Source organism: Myxocyprinus asiaticus, chromosome 39, assembly GCF_019703515.2.
Source record: "Myxocyprinus asiaticus isolate MX2 ecotype Aquarium Trade chromosome 39, UBuf_Myxa_2, whole genome shotgun sequence".
NCBI lineage: Eukaryota > Metazoa > Chordata > Actinopteri > Cypriniformes > Catostomidae > Myxocyprinus > Myxocyprinus asiaticus.
Genome location: NC_059382.1, coordinates 41,638,986 through 41,649,750, shown reverse-complemented (window position 1 = coordinate 41,649,750; position 10,765 = coordinate 41,638,986).

Sequence of the window (10,765 nt, the reverse complement as noted above, 5' to 3'; positions counted from 1 at the left end):
GTTCTATTGATTTTAATAATTAATAATTATCTTTGATAATTATTAATTATTGCTAATAACCAAACCCGCTCCTAAACGTAGCACACTACATTTACTGGAGCCCCATATGAGGTTTTAATGAGTTAGATTCAATTAATTAATTTAAATATTAATTAATAACTAAAGAAATAATTATTAATTATTTCTGATAGTAACACTGATCTAAACAACCAGTAAACCCCTACAGGCCGCAGAGGTAGTTAGTCACCTCTCTAAGGGTTGCGTTTTGACAAACCCAATGAATGTACTTTGTCTTGGTACACAAAGTTTAGGTTAGGGATAAGGTAGAGCGAGGGGTCCTCATCATGGTAGGCGAGTGTTGGTCGTGTTTTGAGGTGAATGTGTGCATTACCTCTCTGAAAACCAACATTAAATACGGATTTTAGTCTGTATATATTCTGCCTATGACGGTAGATTGAGGATAAATCCTATTTTGAGGTTCTGAGGATTTATATGGATTGGAATTTCAATGCCAAAACTATATGCCATGTATATCTGTGAAGGTTGCACAATGGAGATATTAGCAGATCTAAGGATTTGTTTGACAAGGTCTAGGGAGACCAGGTAAGCTGGAATCCTTCCACCACTCAGACTGTTGACTGAGGAACTAATTTCCCTGAGGAGGTCCTGCATTAGATCTCTAACGCTACACGCATAAGTTGTTTTCTCTGACAAAGTCCCTAAAGCCTGCAAAGTGTTATTGTTAAGAACGGATTGCAAATTTACAGTGACTATAGTACCCTGAAGGGTTTTACCCAGGCCCTGTAATTGTTCTTATTGGAGTCGTCGCCTCTGCTGGATTTTTGGATGATGGCGACGTGTGCATCTGAAGCTGGCGAACTGTTTTCTGGACCAAGTGGTCTCGGTATGTCAACCTGAGCCCACATGTGTCCACGACGGCAGTCAATGAGTGGAGCCGATCGGTTCAGTAGCTCCTGGCTAATTAACAGTGGTTCCGTATTAATGGGACATATGTAAACAGGGCCTATTAGCATCATCCCTTGAAAGGTGTCAATCCAGGCCCGTTTTGTGATAGACAACCTATCTTGCGTGTAGCTTGTGTTGCTTACGTTGCAGGTCTCTGTTTATAATGGTTTGCCAAGGGAGAGCTTTGCTCTAGCCACCTCTGCGAAGGTGTTGGAACCCATTAGACTATTTCGGAACCGGTGTCGAGTAGTGCGTGGGAGCTGAATGATCCATGTGTCAGGCGTTGCCCTTACGGTACAGATCGCCCAAGAAGGTCAGAAAAGGAGGGTGTGGCATGTTAGGAGTGTGTCTTCTATCTGAATACATGAGGCCCAACACCACTAAATCCCCAAATCACTGACTGTTACTGTAAGTCTATTAGATTTTGGTCAAAATCCAGTTGAAACCCAAATTTAAACATCTTCAGAATGTGTCTTCTTGTGTTGAACCCATTTCATGTAATATGAAACATCCAGAAATTACCCAGAAACTTAGAGCCTGAAAAAAAAAACAAAAAGCTCTAAACAAAATCCTATTCAAAGTCCATTAGTTTTCGCAGAAGAGAGGAAACGTGCAGGTTCACAAAACCAGAAAAGGGAAAGAGAGAGAGAGAAAGAGAGAGAGAAAATTTAATATTATGTATATGTACAAAACATGGATCCAAACACAAACATCCCATTTAGTTATCAAACTATATTTTTGCATCCAATCAGGTCATCTACTTTTAAGTAACTCTCACGTAATCAACTACGGTAATAAGAGGAAAATGCAATAACATTTTAGATGTGGTAATGATGAATAATGCAATAAATTATATGGGGTGTCCAGTTGTATACTGCAAGTATAGACCATAAAGTCACATGCTGAAATTTGCTGTTTGTTGAATAATGTTTCAAATACTCACTCTTTTACACATTTATTTTTGAAAACAACCATCCTGTGGCTGTTTAACTTTTGGAAGTCAGGTTGCCAGATTTAAAGTTTACTGTACGTCTTCGCTGTCTCCTTATCACACCATTTGTTTATTTTTTTATTTTATTTATTTATTTATTTATTCCCTTTTTCACCAATTCCCAGTGCGCTTTTTAAGTCCTCATGGTTGCGTAGTAATTCACCTCAATCCGGGTGGCGGAGGATGAATCCCAGTTGCCTCTGCGACCATCAACCCATGCATCTTATTATGTGGCTTGTTGAGTGCGTTGCCACAGAGACATAGCGTGTGTGGAGGCTTCATGCCACCCACTGCGGCATCTGCGCTCAACTCACCACGCGCCCCACAGAGAACGAACCACATTATAGCGACCATGAGGTGGTTAGCCCATGTGACCCTCTCTATCAATGGGCCAATTTGGTTGCTTAGGAGACCTGGCTGGAGTCACTCAGCATGCCCTGGGATTCAAACTAGCGAGCTAGCGAACTCCAGGGGTGGTAGCCAGCTTCTTTTACCACTGAGCTACCCAGGCCCCCTACACCATTGGTTTATTAACAGTATTGTCTGTGGCACTCTGTGACTTTAATCAAAAATAAACATTTGCTGATAATATACTCATCCTCAGGCCATCCAAGATATAGATGACTTTTGTTCTTCATCAGAACAGAACACAAGATTTTTAGAAGGAAATCCCAGCTCTTACAATGCATAAAATGCAAGTAAACGTATGAAGAACATATCACTGACCCGGAAATGAATGCCACGTAAGCACGCACATAAGCAATTATGTCAGGTGCTTATGTGCATGCTTACGTGACGCTCATTTCCAGGTCAGTGATCCACATTCCTCATAAGATAACGGGAATACAGATGCCACAGATCAATCACATTATGACCGGAAGTGATTGTTTATAGTTAAAAACATCTTAATTATAGATTCGTTTTTTTACAAACACGTAGCGTTTCACTTCAGAAGACATTAATTGAGCAACTGGATTCATGTGGATTACTTTGATGCTGCCTTTATCTGGTTTGGACTCTCGAATTGATGGCACCCATTCACTTACATTGTCTGCACTGTAAGAGCTCGGATTTCCTTCTAAAAATCTTCATTTGTGTTCTGATGAAGAAAGAAAGTCATATACATCTTGGATGACCTGAGGAGTGAGAGTACATTATCAGCAAATTTTCATTTTTTGGTGAACTATTCCTTTAATTTTATTGTATACTTTGCGATGTGTGCATCACATAAATTACTAGATGAAAATGTTAAACATGCAATATATTGTTCAGAAACAACTGTATTAAACTTTTGTGAAAGAATACTGAACTTTCTTTACAAACAAGGCTAGTGACAATTCACACTACATTAAAATATATGGTTGGCAAATATGCTAATGTCTATCCTTTGAACAAACTCAAGGGTGCACGCTGCTTCTTCCTGATACTGGAGGTTGAAATTGTAGAATGCGGCAAACAGCGCTACAAGGCCAGAGACAAAGTTAGGCTGTGCTCCTTCACACACAACTTGACCTTCCATGCTCAACATCCACTGCTGGTTGCTTTGAGGTTGACCTGAAAATGAATACTAAAAATACTTAAATACGATAAGCTATTGTGGGTTCCATTGTGACGTAACTTAAATATCAGAGCTTGTGAGTTGAAACCACGATGTACCGATTATTTAATACAAATGAAGTAGCAAATTAACATTTATTTTATATTTCTCACACTATCAGTGCTCTCTCCCTGCCTGTCTATTTGTGACAGAGACCCTGTCTAAACACACAAAGACACGCAGTTATGTGCTATAAAAACAGTTACATTTAAAAACACATGTAGGCAGCGCATTAGACTGTGTATTAGTAATGCACATATAAATATGGATTTAAGAACATATTAGATGATTAAACACTAGCATTTTTTTATCAAGTAAATAGTGTAAACTGTGCATTTTTTTTTATGAACCAGGTCAGTGAGCTTTCATGCACAAGTGTTTTTAAAGTGAGTGAAGTGCTCCTGCATGCTTGTCACAGTGCGTGACAAGAGTGCTGCTAAGATGACCTGCAAAAAGGAGCAAATAAGAGCTATTCTATAATTAAATTTGTAAAAAGAGAGTTAAAAACTAACTGTTTGCATCACATCGTATCCAGTCAAATTGTGTTATAATGCATCGCCTCATTTTAGAAAAGCACTGAATCATATCGTATGGTTGTTTTCTTGAAATTTGTTCTTGGTTTTTTTTTTTTTTTTTTTTTTTTTTATTGATTCATATGCACATGACAGAGAAAAACTCAACACATATACAAAGAATCAACATTTTACATTTAAACCCCACAAATGCAAACCCACCCTGACCCCCAACGAACACACCCATGGTTCCACATAATAACACACACACACAACCCAAAAAATAAATAAATAATAAACATACATGATTAAACTAAACTACACTCTCCACATCCCCTCTCCGAGAGTCCCCCCAAAAAAACTAAATATTTGCCCCATTTTTTTATCAAATAAGTCCCTAAACCCCAGCCTTCTACTTACCACTTCCTCAAATGCAGCTACCCTCCCCATTTCCTCACACCACTCTGAAAAAGACGGTGCTCCATTTGACTTCCAACCACTTAAAATTAAATGCCTGAGACCAAACGCATAATAATAAAACAAAATCTTGGGTAGGCCTAGCCCACCTTTGTCAATCGGCTTATGTAATTTGTTGAAATGTAATCTGTGACGCTTACCATTCCAAATGAAGGACTTTGCTATGCTATCAAATTGCTTGAAATAAGAGAGGGGTACATCTATAGGGAGTGACCATAGTAGGTAGTTGAATTTTGGAATACAGTTCATTTTAATATCATTAATAAATATAATGAAGCCCACCTGTCCACATCGCTCAAACCTTTTTATTAAGAGGTCAAAATTAACACTAACTAAATCAGACAAATTTGCTGGGAATAAAATACCCAAATACTTAATGCCCTGTTTGGGCCACTGAAAAGCCGTTACCGGGCAGTATGCTGTCAGAGCCAAAGCTTTAGATTTAGACCAATTTACTTTGTATCCTGAGAGCTTAGAAAAGGAATGAATAATTCTGTGGAGGCAAGGCAAAGATCTAGTAGGGTCAGAGACGAATAATAAAATATCATCTGTGTAAAGCAGAAGATTATGCGCCATACCTCCCGCAACCACCCCTGGAAAATCTTTCTCCTTTCTTATCGTTCCAGGGCAAGACAGAACAATAATGGGGAAAGAGGGCAACCCTGCCGAGTGCCCCTATCCAGAGTAAAATAATCTGAAATTAATCCATTTGTTTGTACCACTGCTACAGGGTGTCTATAAAGTAACTTAATCAAACGAATAAATGTACTCCCGAACCCATATATTTCTAAAATCTTAAAAAGATAATCCCATTCTACCATATCAAACGCCTTTTCGGCGTCAAGTGAGATGGCATCGACTGGAGTCGGATCATTCACCACTGACAACATGACATTGATGAAACGCCTAATGTTATCAGAAGAGCTGCGGTTAGCCAACATTTTTACATTTAACTGGATCAGGGAAATTGGACGGTAACTCTTACACTCGCTTGGATCTTTGTCCTTTTTAAGAATCAGACTGATCCGGGCTGGTTTTTGTTAAATTAATTGGATCATTCATAATGTATCAAGATGTGGATTGCATCAGGCTGAGAGACAGAGATGAACTTTCCTAATGTTTACACACCAAGAATTATAAGTCATGGACTCCCTTGAAGATGTAGAGTTTGCTGGACGTCAGACGGAGTTGCGAATTCCTGAAACAAAGTTATAAAAAAGACAGCACACCCATCATTAAAAGACAACCAAGTGTGGCGTGGCGGTCAGGTAGGGACAATTACAGGGAAGAAAACCAAAACCATTAATGAGATACTCTATAGTCGACTAAGCCACCCGGAATACACCTGGAAATAATCAGCCCTATATAGGGGCACACAGGTTCGTTAGCCAAAGGTAGGGTGAGCACAGGGATGTGGGCAAGAGAGTATACAAAGAGGACCACTTTATTGAAGCATACAAAATTTTAAAACATTCAATCCCTTTATTTAAACAGTTTCAACATACACATCACAAAAGACTGGTACCAGACATCACATACAAACCCCAGTTTACCAGTAACAAATCAAAAGGTAAAAGGAGAGGGAAGGCTAGCCACAACCCCCCAGTTTCCACCCCACACTTAATACCCACAGCGCAGCACACACCTATAAATCTAAATACAAAAATATTACACAGCACTCAGTGAGGACACACTAAAGGATCACAGCAGCCAACCCCTCCCACTCCTATGAATACACCAAACAAATAAAAAAACAAAAAAAAAAAAAAAAAAGAAATCACATACATAAACACCAATGATTAACCAGTGCTAACTAGAACCAAGTAAATCAGTGGTTTAAACAAAAGAAAACAAGTCTTAAACCAATTTACACAAACACTCAATTTAACAAATTAAACAAATAAAGTAAATGTGATCAATTTCGACACGTGCAAAGAAAGCACGTCACCAAAATAATTAGCATTACTCAATTCAAATAGAACAAAAAAATAAACCAATTCAGTGTACAAATCACAATACAACAAAAACAAGAAAGAAAAACAAAAGCAGACAATCACAGACTCATAAGAGCACCACCGGCACAGCCAGAAGGGAACAGAATGGCCAAAGAACAGCCAACTAATTCTGTTCTGTTTGACAATTTACTTCTCAAAACTTGCCAAACATAAGCCAGTGTGGTGTGAAAGTGCTCTTAAGGGTGAATTAGGGGTTGGTAAATTTACTATAGTCTGCTTAAAACCTGCTGTTGTTGTTATTTAACTCCTAACGCTTTCATCTAAATGATTCAAAGAGGTGCCAAGTCACTTCATTGACGTCCACCAAAGAGAGAACACAGTGAAATTTGCACATTACATAACAGTAGACCGTAAGCCACAGGTCAAAGCCTCTCAACTGTGCTTTCGTGTTAGCATTATATCAACTGTAAAACAACAAGCTGTCAGAGCCACTATCACAAGAATTTTTACGGCCCCAGTAAAATGAGTCACCAGTCGCCCTGCGTGACTGGAGCTGAAGCTCCACAGAGGTTAGTCGACCCAGCACTGCAAGATGTAGTTGCTGCTGTCCTTCATCTCTCCATAGAGGAGAGAGATAACCTTAACGGCTACAATATTAGTCGTTGTGATGAAGCATTGCAGGAACTAGTTGATTATGTCAACAACCCGGTCGGGAAGCCAATGCGCACAATCCTGGATCTTGTGGGCCAAATGTTCCTTCTTCATCACCGCAAAACCCAACTGTAAACCGCAGAGCACCAGGCCCAGCTCACCCAGCTGCAGAGCAGCTACAATGCGGTGCAGAGGGAAAATCTCAGCTTGCACCAAGAAATTAGGTGCACTCAAGCTGAGAAAGTCCAGGCACAGGAAGATAATGCCTGGATGCAGGAGGAAAACGAAACCCTGCACAGGCAGCTTCAAGCTGCCCAGCTAAAAGTAGAGTCAGATCAGGTAAGTGCAGCTGAAACGCACTGAACGACATCTGACATAGAAGAGGGCTCCCTTTTTAGCGATACGCATAGAAATGTGCCCCTGAGAAACCCAGGGACACACGCTAGGAGCCGAGCTGCCCCTAGTGGTACAGTCTCTGACTTCGTACTCCAAGACACCTTTCAAAATCCTCCAGCGGCCCGCTGGTTGGATGCAGGTGCCCCTCCTTATAGTTGCCCTCCTCAGTCAGTTTTCAGTCACGCCACCGTGCGTTTCAAACCGACTGATTCCACACCACGAAGGGGGGACGATTATTTTCAAGCCCAGAGTGGTGTAAGCGGCTCAAATATCCCATTAGCCAGGGAGCTGTACGCAACCCGGGGTCCACCCCCACACATCAACTGGACTCCTTCCCCACCACGAAGGGGAGGAAGTCGTCCTCATCGCTATAGCGATCCGAGTGACTGTGATGTTTTGGATGACTCGGATGACCCGTGGTCATACCGACACCAACGCTTGCGCATCTGACAACTCGAGTCCCTCGCAGGGGACATAGAATGCTTTGACCCAAGTAATCAAGATTCAAACATCGACAATTATCTTAGGGAAACTGAGCACTGCCTGATTGACTTGCCTTACCCTTCGTCGCATGAAAACTCAAGCTCATATGGAAGACCACGGTAAGGAGTGTCCATGCGTTCATGGAAACACTACCGACTGGTACATGAAACCGCTACTCAGCTCTGTGTAAAGCCCTACGCGAGGAGTATTCGCTGTATATCGACAAAGCCTCCGCTACCATAGTTGCTTTCGCCATCACCCAGAAGAGGCACGAGCCTCCACGTGAGTATTATAGACGCCTGAGAACCACGTACTTCCAAGGAAGTAACGAACCAGGCCTGGAGGAGGAACGAGCTTTCAAGTCTCTTTTCCTTCACAACCTCCACGAGTGCGTGCGATATGATGTCACGATGCACTGTAGAATGGGCAACCCCACCATGCAGGAAATCAGAAGATATGCACAACTGGCATGGGAGACACGCTTGCGCCCTGCCCGAGGGCACGAAGGCGATGCCAGACCCCTGGGGATCCAAGCCTCAGAATATGCAGACCTAGTGCTTGAAGGCAACAAAATGCCTTGCGTTAAGGTGAATGCTAGAACCGGACCCCAGAGGCGCCTATCACCCCACCAGCAGGGTAGGCAACAGAACCAGGGGTGTGGTAACCAGACACACCCCCAGGGTCACGGCAGGCTTAAACAACAAAACGTTCGCCGGCCGAAAGGAAATGTGCAGTTTGAATGAAAACCCAAACAAGAAGGTGAGTGGATAAGCAAGGTTTCAAATGCCCTCAGAGAACAAGATTTGAGAGAGGAAATGGAGGATATAAGGAGATGCTTGACTGAGTTAGTATCTAAGCTTGACGTGCTCTGTTGTTCACCAGGTCTGCCGACCTCTTCAAAGGAACACGGCACTGAAACCCCATCAGTATGACTAGACGATGTACCCCCTCCCGTTAATGCCAAAGTTTACTTTGTAGGTCGGGAAAAGGGGAACAGTGTCCAAGTTGCTCCCCAAAACAGTCACTCCTAACATGCCACACCCTCCTTTTCTGACCTTCTTGGGCAATCTGTACCGTAAGGGCAACGCCTGACAAATGGGTCATTCAGTTCCCACACACTACTCGACACCGGTTCCAAAATGGTCTAATGGTTCCAACACCTTCGCAGAGGTGGCTAGAGCAAAGCTCTCCCTTGGCAAACCATTATAGACAGAGACCTACAACGTAAGCATCACAAGCTACATGCAAGATAGGTTGTCTATCACAAAACGGGCCTGAATTGACACCTTTCAAGGGATGATGCTAACAGACCCTGTTTACATATGTCCCATTAATACGGAACCACTGTTAGTTGGCCAGGACCTACTGAACCGATTGGCTCCGCTCATTGACTGCCGTCGTGGACACGTGTGGGCTCAGGTTGACATACCGAGACCACTTGGTCCAGAAAACAGTTTGCCAGCTTCAGATGCACACGTCGCCATCGTCCAAAAATCCAGCAGAGACGACGACTCCAATAAGAACAATTACAGGGCCTGGGTAAAACCATTCAGGGTACTATAGTCACTGTAAATTTGCAATCCGTTCTTATCAATAACACTTTGCACGCTTTAGGGACTTTGTCAGAGAAAACAACTTATGCGTGTATCGTTAGAGATCTAATGCAGGACCTCAAGGAAATTAGCTCCTCAGTCAACAGTCTGAGTGGTGGAAGGATTCCAGCTTACCTGGTCTCCCTAGACCTTGTCGAACAAATCCTTAGATCTGCTACTATCTCCATTGTGCAACCTTCACAGATACACCTGGCATATAGTTTTGGCATTGAAATTCCAATCCATGTAAATCCTCAGAACCTCAAAATAGGATTTATCCTCAATCTTCCATCATAGGCAGAATATATACAGACTAAAGTCCATATTTAATGTTGGTTTTCAGAGAGGTAATGCACACATTCACCTAAAAACACCACCAACACTCACCTTCCATGATGAGGACCCCTCGCTCTACCTTATCCCTAACCTAAACATGTGTACCAAGACAAAGTACATTCATTGGGTTTGTCAAAACGCAACCCCTTTGTTAGAGAGGTGACTAAATACCTCTGCGGCCAAAGAGCCAAATTCCATGAACAAGTGTCATGGTAGCATGTCCATCAAAGATGAAGGAACAGAGACAAAGGTAGGGTGAGCAGGCAATTGCTGGCTCGTTAACACACCAGCCACCGAAGTCATACGACTGCCATGATACAGCCACTAAACTAAGGCTACTAAACTAAGGCTACCAAACCAAAAGGTGTTCTTAATGGTTCCCCAAGGAGCCACCGTGCACATTGACGATATTGTCCTCCATCATCTCAACGTCGACAAAAATGACACAGAAATTGAGATCATGGACGCATTTAGAGGTCACAGCCTCACCGTTGATGACATCCTTCAACAGCAGCTTCAGGCTGAAGGGACGAAATTAGTGAAGTTCAGTCTCAAACCAACTGGCTTGACCACTATATTTCCTAGTCACATAAGCAGATCGTCATCTTACCAAGAACACCCTATCAGTTTGGTTGCCCTCTGGCTCCTCCTTAGTGGTTGGATCGTCATCGCAATTATTCCACATGCCATGTACAGGTACATTCAACACCTACCGGCCAGACTGGACTCATTTCTCATACAGCCGTGTTTTACACACCAGTCTGAGCCCATCCCACAGGTTAACCCCATCATTTCCAAGGATAAGCCTT